This window comes from Ixodes scapularis, unplaced genomic scaffold, assembly GCF_016920785.2.
Source record: "Ixodes scapularis isolate PalLabHiFi unplaced genomic scaffold, ASM1692078v2 PGA_scaffold0__279_contigs__length_252992795, whole genome shotgun sequence".
Lineage (NCBI taxonomy): Eukaryota > Metazoa > Arthropoda > Arachnida > Ixodida > Ixodidae > Ixodes > Ixodes scapularis.
The window spans coordinates 93,933,816-93,953,406 of NW_024609835.1; the positions used below are offsets into that span (position 1 = coordinate 93,933,816).

A 19,591-nucleotide genomic window follows, 5' to 3' on the forward strand; every position below is an offset into this window, starting at 1 on the left:
TAACGTTGTTGTCATCAAATTTAGGGCGCCGACCTGTTTATGATTGAGACGTGACGAAACACGAACTAAGGGGGGGGGGGGGGGGGGCGGGGGATACCAAGTGGTCGTATAGGATGGAATTTTATAAAAAAGAAAGCTATGAAATAAGAAAGGCAAACAACTTCTCGACGTAATGTCAAGGGTCGCAATGACATGGCAGTTTTCATGCTGGTGATGCTTGCAGTGCAGTGATAGTTTAGGAGGGTAACGCAAGCGATTGGTTTCGGATGGCTTTTAAACAAATAATTAGAGGGGCTTGTCTAACTTTGGATGAATTAGGGGTTGATAAAATTTGAGTGAGACCGGTGTAAAGGAAAAATTACGTTTCAGGTAGCCTAACTTGCAATTAGACTAAATATTGGTTTTCCATCAACGGTTAGAAGCTATGTGCACTCCGAGATAGTTTGTACGAAGCTACCAAATCTAGATGGGCTTGATTGAGGAAGTAATAAGACTGGCGTGAAGAGACATGCGCTTAGAGCACACGCATGTACTTGCATATGTTCGTGTTTAGTTTAATAGACCATAAGTGCACCACCACGAGACTACGTTGATGTCAGACTGCAGTATATCTCTGCCGTGAAGATATTTCGTCTCACGGTACAATACACAATTGTCGGCGAACATCGATATATAGAACGATATATAATTCTTGGAAGGGCGTTAATATGATCAAAAAGCAAAAGTTCCAGAACAGATCCTTGGGGAACACCCGAAGCAATAGGGACAAGAAAAGTTGGCAATAACAGATTGGGAGCGACGGGATAGAAAACATAGAATTCATGCAACAATGTAAGCGTCTATGTTAAGGCGTGAAGGTCTGTGAAGCAGAAGTTTGTTAGAGACTTTATGAAACGCTTTAGAAAAATAAAAATATTATATACAGTCCACTTCTGACCCTCGGTCTAGAGTGCGTTGATGATTGTAAGTGAATAATACCATGTGGGTTTCTGGTGAAAATGTTTCTTGAAAACCATGTCGAACTGTTCTGAAAATGCCAGATTTAAAAAAAATGACAAGGTGAAAGCAATGAAATTTTCGAGAAGCTTACCGGGGACGCTGGGTATTGAGATTTTGTGATCATTATGAGATGTGGGAGATATGAGTATTGTAGTATTGTAAAGAGTACGCACTAACTGCAGTACTTCAACCCAGTGCGCGCCATCGCTCTCAAAGGGTTGCACTTTTTCTTCGACAACCTGAACCACCTACGCCTTGGCAGTCATCCGGCGAGCTTGACGACACCAAAGTGCAGGTTTGTTCATAACTTCGTGCAGCAGTCAACCCTACTGAAAAAAACATTTGAAATTCAAACGGGTGGCAAACTGGTCGCCCGTTTGAATCAAACCTGTCGATCCGTTTGGATCAAACGTGATTATGGGATACGGGTACCCGTTTGGAAACGGTACCCGTTCGAAACGGTACCCGTTCGATACAGGTGCCCGTTTGATACGGGTGCCGTATGGTACGAGTACCCGTTCGACATGGCACGTGACCACACGTTTGAACGTGCCCTTCGAAATTGCAAATTATGCGCTAGCCCTAAACGGGTATCGTCTGGGAGGTTGGTTATCTTAAACATATTTAAGACGTTCCGAAACTCATAAACGTATTTATAACATAGAGAAAACACGTAGAACAAATGCACTCGCGTAGGTGCTTGTAAGTGGACAGGAAAACCGACACAAAAGATTGTTTTCAATTCTCCTCGAAGTTTATTACCTCTTCTGTAGACAAGTACAAACGTGCAAGCGATCTGTGAACACTGTACAGGTAGACTTTCGGGGAAATTATTCACCTGGCTGCCGCGCGAATAGGCGCTGCATAATTCTTTAGATAATTTAGAAGAGTACGCGTAGAAGAACGGTCAATCGTTGCCAACACGTAGGTTGCAGTGCACTTACCATAACAATAGCGGACTTGAAAGAGGTAATCCGTGATATTTGTCGACACGATCAAAGCAGGACAACCACACAAACACAAACGAGAGGGAACGGCTCCTTGGAAGTTTCAACACGATGCGGCGCACAAGCTGTCATTTGCCGAACCCAACCAAACCGCGAGAATTTGCGACTTCTTTGAAGAATCGCTCGTTGCCGACATACACGTGGGTCTTTTCGAACACTGATAGCTTTGGTGCACATCCAATACGTTGTCGAGAGACATCCCAATAAGACCGCAGGGTTAGGCGACAGATTGAAGCAGGTAGGACGAGCGAACTTCGAGCAGCAACTGACAACAAGCAGACAAAGTAAAAAGCGGCTGCAAGGCGCGCCCTTCCGGATCTCGATGCTTATCAGCGTGTAGCTCGCGCGCTGCTGTGGGTCACGTGACAGGGGTGACAAGAGAGGAGGGAGGGGGCGAGGTCAAGGCGCTGGGACCACTGGGACAGCCCCTCCCCCTCTCCCCAGGCATTCCAGGGAGATGCGTTTTTGTAGTCCCGAAGAACAAACGCGCGCGCGGGCGCGCGCGCGCTCGAACCTTGGAAATGGTGGCGGGGCTGCCAGAAGCTCGGCTTGCGCCCGAGCGAAGAAAGAACTCAGCGCAAGCTCGTAGTTTGAGTGCTGCAACGGCGGGCGTACTCTCGCAATGCTCGATGTTCTTGCAGCCGCGTGTACGCGTGCTACCTTCGCTGCGTCTTGAATTAAAGTGAAACGGAGTCTAGACGTACATTCTTTCACGCGGTCGCGTCTTCTGCGAGAGAGATTCGAGCTGAATAAGTAAATTGAGGCAACAAAGATGGACAAAGTATTAAAGGTCTGTCAAATATATCGGCTCACCAACGTCGCGCGTTTACGTAAAAAAAAAAAAAAAAAAAAGGTGTTAGTTTTAGTTGCAGTATAATCGAAAATCAGCGCAATTGAAATATAAATATAATTATTTGCATTACGCGGACGATCTGAAATCGATGAACCGGCGCTCCCAGCCTTCCGGAAAACATTGGCTGCCACGGCTGAAACGCTAGGCGTGCCCACGCCGCCGATCTGTACGTTCAATATCAAACGGGCTCCGGAGAGCCGTTTGATTAAACCGGTGCAGTTTGCAACATGGTCGCCGGTTTGAGCAAACGTGCGACAACTTTGCCCAAACGAGTCGCCCATTTGCCCAGACGAGCGACCCGTTTGCCAAATAGGTGACCGTTATGGCTCATACGGGGGACCCATTTGAGCCATACGGGCGACCCCTTTGACAAACTGGTGACCAGTATGGTTAAACGGTTACCGGTATGGACCCGTTTATTTTCATATGGGCGCCAAATGGTTTTTTTCAGTAGGGAATACCTTCAGCGTCGCCACCGATCAAGACGACGACGCTACTCGTTGGCACGTGCCCGTTGGCACGTGGATCAAACAATGTTTTCAAATAAGCTCGAATTCTGTGGTACCATCTCCTCCGTCGTCAACAACGAACGTACTACAAATTGGTGACCCAAACCTGATGATCGACTCCGAGCACCTGCTATCCAGACGAAGATCCTCCGCGGGTCCGGGGCATAGCAATAGCATGACCTTTCGGATGATTATGCGGGAAGCACATCTACCACGCCCCCCCCCCCCCCCCCCCCTCCACCGGAGTTTCCGCCGCCGCCTCTGCCCTGTCGCGTCTGCTGCCGGCATCTCTCGGGCAACGGGCAGCGAACACCTCACCCATCCCGCCGACTTCTCAAGTGTACGTTTCTTGGCCTTTCCACCACTGCCGCAGTCCCTGGTGTCGCCCCGGCAGCCGTGTTTATCTGTGTGGCGTGGTGCTGGCCTGGCGAGGTCGCGTGGTGCCACAACGTGTGGATCGTGCCTCATTGCGCCACGCTGGGGCATGGTAAGTCACGGCGCACCAGACTTTTCCTAGTAAGGCACGTCACTGACCGACCAGGGCCTCTTTATCACTGCTAGGCCAGGCACCTGCTCTCCACTCGGAGCATTATCTCCGAAGATTACACTGCACCGGTCCCGCAGCAGGCCGCCATCTTCGCAATCTCCCCAGGTGACTGAGTGGGGATACAGCCCACTAAACCTCGGAGCCATATTACGACCGGATCGTTGTTCCCGCTACCTGCTGCCTCCACTTCGCCTGGCCTGAACCTTTATCACAACCTGTACGCTCACGGCACGCTGCATTCAGCGTCCACTGCTCTCTACCACGTCGTTCCGTTCGCAGCACACGCTAACAGCAACAGCGCCAGTCCTCTGAGCCTCATCGGCTACTGCTCAGAGAATCGCTCCGACCCCAGCAGCCTGCTGCAAGCCTACAGGAGACGTCTCTAGGGGGGAGCTATCTGTAGCAGTGAAAACGTCCAGCGTCGCTACCCACAAAGACGACGGTAAGATTGCGTTCTTTATGAAACTGATTGTATATATTGCATAGTCAAGAATTTCGTATTAAATATCGTTAAAATATATCGGGTTAACTTACTACATTTCGAGGCGATTCGGAGCGTGGACGCTTTAATAAAGTGTGTTTTCTTTCACTAAACTTTTTATTTTTAACCAAAATCATCATCATCATCATCATCATCATCATCATCATTGTCTTCGTCATCACTAACATTATCATCATCATCAAGACCGCAGATTTCAGGGCCTTGGCCATCATTAGCCCAGGGCCCCGAAGTCTGAGGTCTTGACGATGATGATAATGACAGTGATGACGAAGACAATGATGACGATGGTGATGATAATGATGACGATGTTGGTTAAAAATAGAAAGTTTTGGTGAAAGAAAACATACTTTATTAAAGCGTCCACGCTTCCAATCGCCTGGAAATGTGGTAAGTTTACCCGATATATTGTAACGATATTTAGTACGAAATTATTGACTATGCAATATATACAATCAGTTTCATAAAGAACGCAATCCTATGTGTCCATTGTTTTATTTTTATAAATTCCAAGGAAGTTAAGACATATAGTGAAAACGATAGCTTTTCTTCATCTCTGGTATATCCTTTAAAAATTCGTTCGTTCGCTTTCCTGCTGAGCAGAGCGAATTCCGACAGTTGCGAGAACTCGGCGAATGACCAGGTCAAAAATTTCCAAAGACATGGCATCCAGCATGTTCAAATGGCATTGAGCATATCATTTCACATGATTACGAGTGCCACGTCGCTGATTTTATTTTTGTGTTTTTGTATTTTTGGTTTGTCTTTAACCGAGTACACCTCGTAGATCGAAGTCCTTGGCTTTCCGAACGTTCTGCGGGAAAGTAACCGTGGGGACATTTTTTGAGATCCAGGAAAAGCGGTTACAAAGTTGAAGTATTTGTCACAGACTTTTTAAATGCTATCAAGCAAAATGAAAACAACTCCCAAAGCACAGTAATACAGACATCACATTAAAGAGGCACCTTCCGACCCTTCAAGCTTGAAATTTGATATGTTGTTTCATCGAAAGATATCTCACCCAATGCGGAGCGCAAGTTCGTCTGCTTCTTGCACAGCGGTTGCGACAATCTAAAAAAAAAACGAAGCACTTATTGGCGTTTTGAAATAAAAATAGTGGGTAGACCTCAAGGCATCTTGCACTGAGGTCTGCCCACTATACTTTATTACAAGGTCAATCAGAAATCTGAGTGTTTGTGGCGTCACCGCCACTCCTGCGCAAGGAGCAGACTACTTTCGCTCTGCATAGGTCCCTCTCGATAGACAGGATGGCGAGAGAATTAAACTTTATACATCGCCGAGGGTGGAGGGGAGGCAATTTTTAATCAAGGACACCTCTAGAAAGGATCGTTCGCTCTCGCAGTTTGATACAGAGATATACAGGTATATTCTAAGAGCAGTGCAAAGGTGTGAGAAAAACGCTTTCAATGACTCTCTCCTGCAACATTTTTAAAAGTACTCGAGCACTTCTGTCTTCAGAAGTACAACTCTCTGAGAACGGTAATGTGAGAACTGAAGGACTTCACTTGAAAATGTCGGCTCAAGGTCGTCCTTGTAAATCTCTGCTAGCCAATCAGCTTACTTGATTCGTTAGTCGTCGCTTCGACTGTCTGTAAGAAGCGTTAGAAAGCGAAAAATTTGGTAGATGTCGATGTACACAGTTTTGGGACCACGCAGCGCTGATCTCAAATTATCAAGAATTACGTAAAACATATCTATCTCGAACCCTTTCCGGCCGCGAGTCCTGTCGTCCTCCCCTAATTTTTGTGAATTGTCCTGGAAAGTCCCGAGTTTTTTTACGAGTATAACACTGCTCCACGTTCAGTGCCTTATTCCTCTCTTCGATAGCTTCAAATTGAGGCCGGAGGTAATTCACGAAGCCGTCAAGTGAGTTCAACAAGTCAACAACTGTTGAGTGGTCTAAACCAGGTCTTTGAAGTACGACAGTGGTCTTTTCAAGCCGCTACAGAATATCATTCAACAGTGTTGCCATTAACGCGGTATGAAGCATAGATTATTTATTGAAAATAATCTGAGCTTCAATACACGTATCGCAGGTTTCATACTCGTCGTTCATAGTGCTACACAGACATTTCTAGATGTGATTGAAATTACGTACAATTTCTTTGCAGGAAACGGCGTGCCTTGACTGTCCATTGCCAGGCAGGTTTTTCAGGAAGGAGGTCTGTCTTCCAAGTCCAAGGCTGTTCATAAAATATATCCAGTGCTTTGGCGAAGCAGAACAGAACACGTACAGCTTCTGAGTTACGCTCAAACACTTCACTGCCTTTACACAGCAATCAACACTGCAAGCTCTTAGTAGATTTAAGGAAGGACCGGAGCGAGAAACATAAAAAGGTAGCGTTTTTTTTTATTCTTCTTTAATCTGGGCTTGGAGACCCTTATACTTCCCCGACATGTTACTGGCATTCTCATAAGAGTGACCCCTGCAGTTATTAACTGAAATGCTGTTCACGTCAAGGAGAGAGAGTACTGTGGCAGCCAGGAACTGACCTGTGTGTGATTGAAGTAGAAGAAAATCAATGAACCTTTTATAAACAATAGCAATTAAATAATACTGAATACAACATGCAGTTGGTCAATCAAAGAGTAATATTTGGCACTTTGCACCTCCTCGACAATTCGCTTTTGCACGGTCTGTGCCATCAAGTCAATGAACGCATCGCAAGTGAACTTCGAGAGGCACGACGGGTGATCCCTATCTTTATTGCCGAGGAGGACAATGTAACCTCTCAAAGTGGGGTCAAATTGCGCAATCACTTGTAGTATGCCTAAGAAATGGCCATTTTTAGGTGATCCCAACACTTCTTCGCTTCCCCACCATGCGAATTCTCACTCAGCTAGCAACCTAATTACTGCCACGACTCGCTTCAGTACTTCTTTTCGGTAGGCGCTCATACAAAGTGCGGAACTCTGTTTTTTCTGGCACAAATGGTTGAGCGAGCCAGTCACGCAACGGCAGCATTCCGGTGGTCTGGGCTGCCTTCATGAGCCCTTGCTTTTTCTTCCGCCTTTTTCCATTTGCAAAATTTGTGAGTCGCAAAAGGATGGACATCGCTTGGAACCGCGAACAATTTGCACATGAAACAAAACATTGACTTTTTCCAAGTGTGAGCACATGAGCCAGTGTTACTCAAACACCTCCCCATTAGCAGCCTTTCTTACAAAAAGTAGAGGGGATAGGTATTGCTTTTGGCTCGTCTAGAGTCTCTTGAAGGTAGGGCAATGTTCTGATTGATTTCCAAGGTATTGCGGTCCCTTACCAATAAAATGGGTTCAAAATTTGGCGGTTAAAGCAACAGACCACTTAGTTGCATCGCTTGCAGCCATAATGGGTCCCACATCGAGGGGAGTTGGCGACCGTTCTAGGCGCTCATCGGATTCGGTGGACGGACGGACGGACGGACGATGTCATGCCGTCCGTCCGTTCGACAAGGCATGTCAACAGCCGAGAGCCCTACAGGACAGTACACTTTGTCAAATAAAACAGTCACTGTCGTTGCCAAAGGCAGAGTAAAAAGAAAAAAAGAAAAAATGAACATCCTTAATACTTAACAAATTAAGTAAGATAAGGCAAACAATGTTTGTCAGACATATACTGCTTTAGCGATACGACGCAGAAATAATACAGAAGGAGCACTGCTGTCGGAAGCACCGTAAAAAAATTAAATTAATTAAAATACTGTGCTCCAAAATGTTTAAGTCGTATGTCTCTTGCAACCGTATCATTGAACTTTACGTGCATATCTGTATAAAAAGTGTGCAGGCGTTTTTTTTTTTTTTTTCCCAGATGGGACCCTGAAACACAGCGACGACATTAGCTCATTGCAGTCAAATGTACTTCCTTCAACTCTGCGTAAAAATGGCATGCTATATGCAAGCCTACTGTAATAACGAGTTCGAAGGCCAAGGTCTTCCATAACAGAGCTCTAGCTATAAAGAGGACGGCGACCAATGTGCCTATCGTATACCATGCGAATAAACTTCCACTGTACATTTTTTATTACATTGCTATAGGACAAAGGCACAGAGTATGAAATTAAGGATGCAAACTCTAAAACGCCGCCGCACAGATGAACAATAAAAACTGCGAACACAGTGTCGTCTGCGCAATCTTCTTGTTACCGCGATACAGCACCAAATCATTGTAGTGCCTGGCTGGCTATGTTGAAAACATGCTGGTGAAAATCCAGCCTGGACTCCCCTTGAACACCAAGTTCCCGTACAAGAGACACACGTTGTATCTGACTGCCAGGGAGAATATAGTTGAAAACGATGCATTCGTGTATCCTGCTCATTGATATTACCGAAGCTTTCTTGAGATTTTGTTCCAGTTTATTTGTTTTGCACCATTGCTCAACAGAACATACGTCATTTTGAAACAGAAAGTAGTGCTGCACATTCTCAACCTTTCTGAACAATTTGAAGTCATCGGCTACGATAACGCTTTGGAGTTGTGCATCTGCGACGGCAATTCATTAAGGAACCCTGAAAACAACAGCGGACCAAGGTTCGAGCCCTGGGGAACATCTGATAATAAACGAACGGCTGAGACATACCATCTGAAAAACTAACTCCATTCTGGCGTTTTCCTGAGTAAGTTGCAAATCATGAACAGTAAGTCGCGCTTAAGTCATACTTCTCCAATTCGAAAAAAAAGTATGTTGTGAAAGTTGTGAAACCTTGTCAGATGCCTTTGGCATATCGAAACAACGAGAGTCTACTTTACCACAGCTGGGTGCTAAAGGAGCGCTAAGCCCGAGGAAAACACTCATATTTGTCTCAATAGATCTGCCTTTCACGAAGCCGTGCCGCAATGATGAAATTTTATGTTTAAAAAAATGTAGACGTTCATAAATGACAATTTTAAAATCTGAAAATCTGCACGAAATGGAAACTGGACGAAAATCGTTTACATAACAGGGATCCAGACTTTTATAATAGGAAAACGACAGGCCTTTTTTCACCGTGAAGGAAACACAACGCAGTCTAAACACAAAATTGTACACATGAGTTAGAGCTGGAACAAGGATTTTTTTGCATCGCTTGATACTTAAGCTTGGGATACCGTCGCGCACCGTATAAAGTTTTGATTTTAACTTGCGTGCAGCAAGTGACACCTCGTTTTCTATTACACGTTCACAAACTAAACAGTCAACGTTTTCACGAGGTTCAAACCAGTGGGCGAGCACTATCTGACTGCAGCAAAAGAAGAACTGTAACGACGGGCGAACGCCTCACCTACCTCTCCTGGTGGGTAGCAGAGCTTACAGTCGTTTTTTAACACAGTTCCGTTGACATTGTCCTTGCCATGTGTTTTTAAATGACGCCAAAAACGATACGGTTGCTTTCTGAAGTCCCGTTGCAGACTACCTTGGTAAAGTCCCTCGTCACTGGAAAAAAGCTCGTGCCGCAGAGCGTTCCTTCGGTTTCACTTTCAATCTTTGCCATGCATTTCTCCTGAAATGCTGGTGGAAAAAAAAATTGTTTTTGTTAATATATATAAACGGGGCCCCGGGCTGCAGCCCCATTAGCCGCACCTTAATCCGCCCCTGCATGAACCTGATGGCAAGTGGGCAAGTGGATTAAACAGTACGTTTTCATGTAAGCTCGGAGCCGGTCGCACCACCTCTTCCGTCCTCAACAAGGAACGCGCTACACTAGCTGCGTGCTGCCTTAGAGCAGACATTCTGCTTACGTACCAATAGCACCCACATGAACGTTCCTATGCGCCTACCAACAGTTTCTATCTACCAGTGTTGTACACGTTCCTCAAAAAATGGAACGAAAGCTCGTTCCTCGTTCCTTCTGATGTTTGGAACGCGTTCCCGTTACAAGTTCCATATGCGAAAAAGGAACTCGTTCCCGTTACAGTTAAAGAATGGAACGTATAGTTATATATACGTTACATTTGTATTTTGACGATTACCAAATACAATTAGATCAAACAAAGTGGATTTTGTTGTTTTTTATCTATCCCATCATATGGCAACCTACAAATTTGAATGCAGTGATGGAAAGGCACCAAGAGAAGAAGACAAGCGGAAGCAGTGTTTCATTTGTTGATATATTCACGTCAGCTTTTAACCATATTTTGTGGCAGGCGATTTAGACGAGCCAAATGTACTCTTACGCCACATTGCGCGAGCATTTCACAACAGCCTCACGAGTTTCAATCTAACAAAGTCACTTGTTCGAACATAACAACAGTTGCTTCTCGATGTTGCTGTCCGCAAGACGAGCAAGTGATGAAGAGGGTAAGGCTTTTTGGTAGGCCAGTCTTGAATGGTACAAGTCCTTCGTCGTGAAGGTTAGACTCGTTGTTCAGTTTGAAGATAGGAAACAAGGTGAGAAGAAACAAAAATTAATTTCTGTGTATATTTTATGTCACCAATATTTGGGAGACAATGGCGCGTTCGATACCGGGTAGCCTGCTCTTCTGTTGTAACTGCACGTATATTTGTGGAAGCTCAGTAACGCGCGCGCTGCCTGGTTGGCAGCGCGCGCGTGGCCGAACGGTTATCACCCTTGCTTCCCACGCTGAAAGCCAGGGTTCGATTCCTGGCCGCGGAGGCGCATTTTTGTTGACACTGTAATGTAAGGTTCTGGTGAATTCGAGAACCGCCTTGCTGTTTCGAGGTTAGAATGTTCCACACGCCGAACCTTTTACGCCGAACGATCCAGAAACCCACGAGGGTACATAAGGGATTCCGCAGGGCGAGCGGAGTCAGTCTCGCTCGCCCCAGCGTTCGACTCTGCTGCCACGCCGACTTCGACGCCCGCGACGCTCTGTTATTATCTTTTGTACCCTTTTATTTTTGGCACAAGTTCGCCACATTAAACGTTTATTTCTTTCTTTTTATTTCCTGTTTTTTTGGTCACCACCCGTGACATTTTGGTGGAGGTGCGGGGTACACCCGGAATTTGGACCCTTGCCATCCAGGACTGTGCAGTCAAACAGGACGACGATGAACAACCAGTCGCCACAGACCTCGACCGCTCCATCCGTCGTCTTCATGCCCGTCGCCCCACGCAACCCGACGCCGTTCCATGGTGAGGCCCATGAGGATGTGGAGGATTGGCTACAGCATTACGAACGAGTGGCCCGCCATAACCAGTGGACACCAGAGCAGTGCCTTCAGAACGTCTACTTCGCTCTGGAAGGCACGGCGCGCACCTGGTTCGAGAACCACGAAGCGTCCATTTCGACGTGGGAGGAGTTCCAGGCCGAGCTGCGACGCACCTTTGCCAACCAGCATCGACGACAGCGTGCCGAAGAACTCCTCCAAGCAAGACACCAAGGGCCAAACGAGAGCGTCACAAGCTTCGTCGAAGACGTTCTCCGCCTCATGAACCGCGCCGACCCAAACGCTCCAGAAGAGAAAACGTTGCGAGTCCTAATGCGCGGCGTCAAAGAAAACATCTTCGGGGGCCTCGTGCGGAGCCCGCCTACGACTGTCCAGGGTTTCATTACTGAGGCCACCAACATCGAACGTGCCCTTCACGCACGGGCCTCACACTACCAGAGACTTCCCGGCTTCGCTGCCCTCTCGCCGTCCAGCTGCAGCATCCCGGACATCCGCGACATCATCCGGGACGTCGTCCGGGAAGAACTCCGGAAGCTGCTGCCTGCTGCCAACCAGCCGGCTTCGCTGTCGATAGCCGAAGTGGTGCGCGAAGAAGTTCAGCGCGCAATTCAACCGGAGACTCCTGCCAGCGTGGCCGCAGCCGATGAGCCGACGCTGACCTACGCCACAGTGGCCCGAGGACCTTCGCCAACTGCTCAACACTACCCGGTGGCGCCACGACGAGACCCATCAACACAAGCGTACCCCCGACGCAACGACGAAGTACGTCAGTACGACCGCCGAGAACAGCAGGCGCCAAGGAAAACCGACGTGTGGAGGACAGCGGATCGACGACCCATCTGCTACCACTGCGGGGAGGCCGACCATATCTACCGTCGTTGTCCCTACCGGCAAATGGGCCTGCGTGGGTTCCACCCGAACGACCCACGCCCGATGTACGGCGAACGCCCTCGCGACATCGAGGAGTACCTCCGACGTTCGCCCTCCCCAGTGTCGTCTCTCCGCCGTGAAGCCCGCTCCCCATCGCCACGACGTTCAGCCTCCCCAGCGCCACGATCCCGCCGAGAGAGCCTGTCTCCCCTGCGTCGTCGGGAAAACTGAGTGCGGCAACGCCTGGAGGTGACGTTGCCGAAAACGACGGAAGCAAACAGCCTCCAAGAACGCCGGAGCGCTCCTACTCTCACGACGCCCCGCATTGCACCAACGCGCCTGCAACGGTGTTCAACAACCTAAACGTTGTTATCGATGGCCAAAACGCATCGGCACTCGTTGACACCGGGGCAGACTACTCAGTATTGAGTGGGAGGCTCTCTCGCCACCTTCGAAAAGTCACGACGCCGTGGGATGGACCGCAGATACGAACCGCCGGAGGACACCTCATCACGCCTGTCGGAAGGTGCACCGCTCGCGTCGAAATTCACGGCGAGACGTGTCCTGTGAAATTCGTCATTCTACAAGACTGTTCCAGAGACGTCATTCTCGGCATGGACTTTTTGTGTGAATACGGCGCCGTCATCGACCTTGGAGAAAACAGATTGACGCTGCGGACACCTGTTCCGCCTTCAGAGAAACTCCAAACTGCGTCAGCCGCCGTCCGAGTCGCTGCCGACCACGTGAATCTGCCGCCGCGATCAAGTGTTGTCGTACCCGTCGTGACCGATGCAGCTACCCGTAGCGAAGTTCTTCTGGAAGGTAACCTCCAGTTGCTCCTGGGAAGAGGAATAGGCGTCGCACGAGGAGTAGCTGAACTTCAGGATGGCCGCACTGTGGTCCTCGTGACGAACTTCCGGAATGAAACGCAACACCTCACAAAAGGTGCAGCCGTTGGCCACGTCGAGGATCTCCGAAACTCTGCCGAAATCGCATCCATTACTGATGAATCCTCGCCACCTCAGCAAGACGCTACGTCGCCAGCGCAACTCGACATCGACCCTAAGCTTCCGGACCCGAAACGACGGCAGCTGATTAACCTCCTCGCCGAATACCGTGACTGCTTTGCGACGTCGTTGAAGGTACGCCAAACAGCCGTTGCGAAGCACCACATCATTACCGAGGACGACGCGCGCCCTGTGCATCGATCACCGTACAGAGTCTCCGTTAAAGAAAGAGAGGTGATCCAGGAGCAAGTTCAAGAGATGCTGAACGACGACATAATAAAGCCATCAAGCAGTCCGTGGGCCTCTCCAGTCGTACTGGTTAAGAAGAAGGACGGAACTCTTCGGTTCTGCGTGGACTACCGGCAGCTGAACGCGGTGACGAAGAAAGACGTCTACCCACTCCCCCGAATCGACGACACGTTAGACCGGCTGCGCCACTCTCGATACTTCTCATCGATGGACCTGAAGAGCGGCTACTGGCAGATCGAAGTCGACGAACGGGACCGAGAGAAGACAGCTTTCGTCACGCCGGATAGGCTGTACGAGTTCAAGGTAATGCCCTTCGGACTATGTACGGCGCCAGCAACTTTCCAGCGTGTTATGGACACCGTACTGGCAGGACTGAAGTGGCAGAGCTGTCTGGTCTACCTCGATGACGTCGTGGTGTTTTCCAGCGACTTCGACGAGCACTTGCGACGACTCCGAGCTGTTCTTCAAGCCATACGGACCGCTGGACTCACCCTCAAACCGTCAAAGTGTCGGTTCGCCTATGACGAACTGAAGTTTCTAGGTCACGTGGTTAGCAACGAAGGCGTGCGCCCACACCCTGAGAAGACTCGCGCCGTCGCGTCATTTCCAGCGCCGACAGACAAAAAGGCCGTGCGAAGATTCCTTGGACTTTGCGCCTACTATCGTCGCTTCGTTCGGGATTTCGCACGGATTTCCGCACCGCTCACAAACCTCACGAAGGACGCCGAGAGGTTCGAATGGGCCGAGGAACAGCAGCAGGCATTCGACCAGCTGAAGTGACGACTCCAGACGCCTCCGGTTCTTGGACATTTCGATCACGATGCGGACACCGAGATTCACACTGACGCAAGTAACGCAGGTGGCGCGGTACTAGTTCAAGTACAAGACGGCACCGAACGAGTCATCGCCTACGCAAGTCGGACACTGTCCAAGGCAGAGAGAAATTACTCCACGACTGAGAAAGAATGCCTTGCGGTCGTCTGGGCAATCACGAAGTTTCGTCCGTACTTGTACGGAAGCCCGTTCCGCGTAGTCACGGACCACCACTCGCTCTGCTGGCTTGCGAACCTCAAGGACCCGTCAGGACGCCTCGCTCGATGGAGCCTCCGGCTACAAGAGTTCAACATGAGTGTGGTTTACAAGTCAGGACGCAAGCACAGCGACGCTGACTGCCTGTCCAGGGCCCCTGTCGAAACACCTTCCGGCAGCAGCGACGACGATGATGACAAGTGCTTTCTAGGGGCAGTGAACACCGATGACATGGCACGACGTCAACGAGACGATCCGGAGCTGCGAGCCTTAATCGAGCACTTGGAAGGGCGCGGCGGTACCGTACCCCGTGTTTTCTCACGAGCCGTGCCGACCTTCGCCATTCGACAAGGTGTACTCTACAAAGAGAACTTCGGGGACAACAACTCGCCGTGGCTGCTGGTAATCCCGACCGACCTTCGAGGGAAGATCTTTCAAGCATGTCACGACGACCCGACATCCGGACACCTTGGATACAGGCGGACACTGGCCCGTATTCGTGAAAAGTATTACTGGCCCAAGCTCCCCAAGACCGTCCACCTGTACACACGATCATGCCACGAGTGCCAGCGACGCAAGAAACCTCCGACGAGGCCGGCCGGACTCCTGCAGCCTATTTCTCCTCCAACTGCACCCTTCCAGCAGATCGGAATGGATCTACTTGGTCCTTTTCCGCCTTCGACCTCGGGGAACCGCTGGATCATCGTCGCCACAGATTATCTCACACGGTACGCCGAAACGAAAGCTCTTCGTTCGGGGACTGCTGTGGAAGTTGCCAAGTTTTTCATTGGGTCCATCGTCCTCCGGCACGGCGCTCCAGAAGTTCTGATTACAGATCGCGGATTATCGTTCATGGCACAACTGACCCAAGAAATCCTCCGACTCAGTCATACCAGCCATCGTCGTACAACTGCGTACCACCCGCAGACCAACGGGCTGACGGAGCGACTCAACAAGACAATCGCCGATATGATCTCTATGTACGTCGACGTAGAGCACAAGACGTGGGACGAGGTGCTACCCTACGTCACGTTCGCCTACAATACGGCGGTTCAAGAGACCACTGGATTCACCCATTTCCAGCTGGTACATGGTCGGAAGGTAACGACCATGCTGGACGCCATGCTGCCCCATGAGCCATCTGACAACGAGAGCGACGACGCCCAGGCGGTTGCTCAACGCGCCGAAGAAGTTCGCCAGCTCGCCCGACTCCTGATTCAAAACCAGCAACGCGTCGACGCCGGCCGCTACAACCTTCGTCGCAGGGACGTCCACTTCCAGCCCGGAGATAGGGTGTGGGTATGGACGCCCATCCGTCGCCGCGGCCTCAGTGAGAAATTGCTGAAACGATACTTTGGACCCTACAAAGTGCTTCGTCGACTCGGGGATCTGAACTACGAGGTGATGCCCGACGGAACACGGACTTCGTCACGCCGCCCTCCACGACCGGAAATTGTCCACGTCGTGCGACTGAAGCCGTACTACGATCGATAGGACTGTGGACCTTATCTGTTCCAAATGACTCTTTAGTTTACCGTTATTTTTATTTGTTTTGTTTTCGGATTGCATCGGGACGATGCACTTTTTAAAGGGGGGGAGTAATGCCGCGCGCGCAGCTGGCCAAGCAGGCAGCGCGCGCGTGGCCGAACGGTTATCGCGCTTGCTTCCCACGCTGAAAGCCAGGGTTCGATTCCTGGCCGCGGAGGCGCATTTTTGTTGACACTGTAATGTAAGGTTCTGGTGAATTCGAGAACCGCCTTGCTGTTTTGAGGTTAGAATGTTCCACACGCCGAACCTTCTACGCCGAACGATCCAGAAACCCACGAGGGTACATAAGGGATTCCGCAAGGCGAGCGGAGTCAGTCTCGCCCCAGCGTTCGACTCTGCTGCCACGCCGACTTCGACGCCCGCGACGCTCTGTTATTATCTTTTGTACCCTTTTATTTTTGGCCCAAGTTCGCCACATTAAACGTTTATTTCTTCCTTTTTATTTCCTGTTTTTTTGGTCACCACCCGTGACAGTATATTCACCTCAGCTTTTAACCATATTTTGGGGCAGGCGATTTAGACGAGCCAAATGTACTCTTACGCCACATTGCGCGAGCATTTCACAACAACCTCACGAGTTTCAATCTAACAAAGTCACTTGTTCGAACATAACAACAGTTGCTTCTCGATGTTGCTGTCCGCAAGACGAGCAAGTGAAGAAGAGGGTAAGTAAGGCTTTTTGGTAGGCCAGTCTTGAATGGTACAAGTCCTTCATCGCGAAGGTTAGACTCGTTGTTTAGTTTGAAGATAGGAAACAAGGTGAGAAGAAACAAAAATTAATTTCTGTGTATATTTTATGTCACCAATATTTGGGAGGCAATGGCGCGTTCGATACCGGGTAGCCTGCTCTTCTGTTGTAACTGCACGTATATTTGTGGAAGCTCAGTAATGGCTACAGTGGGTCTTAGATTTCTGGGTGTGCGAGGATTCTTGGAAGCAAAGAAAGTAGCTGAGTTTGAAACGTCTTTCTTTTTGTATCTTTTCCTTCAAGTAAAACTTTGGCTTTCTGTACCACAGTCTCGGGCACTGATAAACGAATCAATGTCTACTAGCCCTCCTGCACCCAACTGTCACCAAGCGAGTATCACACAAAATTAACCATATGGTATGTAACCAAAAAGTTAACGAAATCCTGCTCTTCGTATAGATAGACATCGTTTTTATACTTTTAAAATTTCCCTTTCAGAAATAAAAAAAAAAATACTCCACTGGACAAAAAAAAGGAACGCCGTTCCTTTTTCCGTTCCAGTAAAAATGTGACGCGGTCCCGTTCCAGTTCCACGGAAGCAAAATGGAACGGCGGCGTTCCTTCGTTCCTCCTAAAAGGAACGCGTTCCAGGAACGCCGTTCCGTACAACACTGCTATCTACACATGGCGCACAACCATTACAGCCCCTTCAAGCTCGTCCTTACAGACATCTGGAGGGCAGTATAGCTTGGGAACGCACAACACGAGAGTGCTAGCGGGAGGGAGCGCGACTCAAGAGGCCAGTTGAACGCGCGTCAGGAGAGTGGATGGTCGCGCTGTGAAAAGTATTGAGGATGATGTTCGCGACCATTCGTTACCCCAGAAAACCGGAATGCACAAAGCTAGAAAACACTGAAATGGGCGAAGCAGGAACCTTTGTGATTTCTGCACTTCCCTTGTGGCTTGTGTGATTATATATTGTAGGCAGTTGGCGCGATCTAACAGTTGTCCCGGTGTCCCTGTCGTCACTGTCATATTAGCGTGCTGTCCAAGTCTCTCTCAACGCAACATACGCAACAGCGTGAACAGGACGATACTACGTTTATCCACGTTCATTCGTGCTTATACACGAACAACTAGTTTGAACTAGAATTGTCTCTCATCTCGAGAAACACCTTTTAATTACAAATTCTCAATTTGGCTTCGATCAGTAAAAGTTATCCCACTGAGTTCGCATTATTAAAACAAAAAGAAATAATATTAAGAGCACTAGATAATCGCTTATTAACAATCGGCATATATTTAGATTTCTCTAAAGCCTTTGACACAATAAATCACCATGTCTTGTTAGCAAAATTAGAATACGATGGCATTCGTGGGAAAACATTAAGTTTGTTTAAGTTTCTTGCCATCTTACAGAATCGTACCCAGTTCGTGTCTAGATTAATCATTAAATCTGATATTTCAAAATTAACAAATGATGAGCCCCAAGGCAGCATTCTAGGACCCCTACTCTTTATTTTTTTATATTAACGATATTGTATATGTAAATTGTGATATTGAAGTTGAGTTTATTTTATATGCTGATGACACTAGCATCATCTTTTCTGATAAAGATATTCTTACTCTAGTAACTAAATGTAATAGCGTTCTTGATTATGTTGAAAAATAGACAAAAGATAATCACCTTAAGTAAAATTCGCAAAAAAACCAAAGCCATTTTATTTAAACATCAACATGCTACTTTTATGATCTCGAAACCGCTGAACTTCAACAATGAACGAATTGAATTTGGCGACACTATTAAGACTTTGGGCATTTGGTTTACAAAGGGTATGTCTTGGAATAAACATGTTGATTATCTTTCGTCTAAACTGTCGAGAAGAGTGGGGTTGTTAACCAAATTTAAATCATTGTCACCTTGTTGTGGTAAGCTCCAACTTTAGAATGCTTTGGTATATTCCTAACTTAATTTTTGTCATATAGATTTTGGAAATACAACAAAAAATATAAACTACGTATTTTTCAAAAGAGTGCTGGGTGTGCTATTGCGAATGTTTGACACTATGATTATACTGAACACTTGGTCTCATTGTTTAATATAAAACCATTTTCAAATATTTACAGGTCCCGACTGCCTCAAAAACGTTATTTAAAAATAACGTTTTTGAAGAATTATGTTACCTAGTCCTTTTAACTTCCTCATATCAACTCCGCCCCAAAAGAAAAATGGTTTGTTTCACCATCACATACATTGCACTATAACCACGCACTGAATTACCAATTAGCTACTTTATTAAATGAATTATTTTTAAAAGGTGTTGATATTCATGCAATGACGCTGGCAGAGGTACGAGCATTATTTTAGGGTTGTTTTCTTAGGTTCGGTTAAGGCATACGGATCACCGTACCATTGTATACTACAATGAATGGAATAATTTCATTTCTTTCGCTTGTTTTTCTTTGATCTGTGGTCTATACATTTAAAATAGTGCCCCTTCTCTCAATGTAGCTATTTTGTATGTTTCTGAAATTGCGTGGGAATCTCCTGCTGTAAAGGGAGCCGGGACCTCCGTCAAGCTGCTGCAGCAGCTTTTTGTCTTGGCCCCCTGTTTCAGTGATGAAACAAAATAAAGTTTTAATATAGAGTGGAAAGCGAAAGCGTTATCGCACCACG

General features: G+C 47.9%; 1 pseudogene; it reads right to left on the bottom strand.

Moving 5' to 3' along the window:
- Positions 1–6,982: 6,982 nt before the first annotated feature.
- On the bottom strand, positions 6,983–9,072 carry LOC115313229 (annotated as a pseudogene).
- Between the last annotated feature and the right edge of the window lie 10,519 nt (positions 9,073–19,591).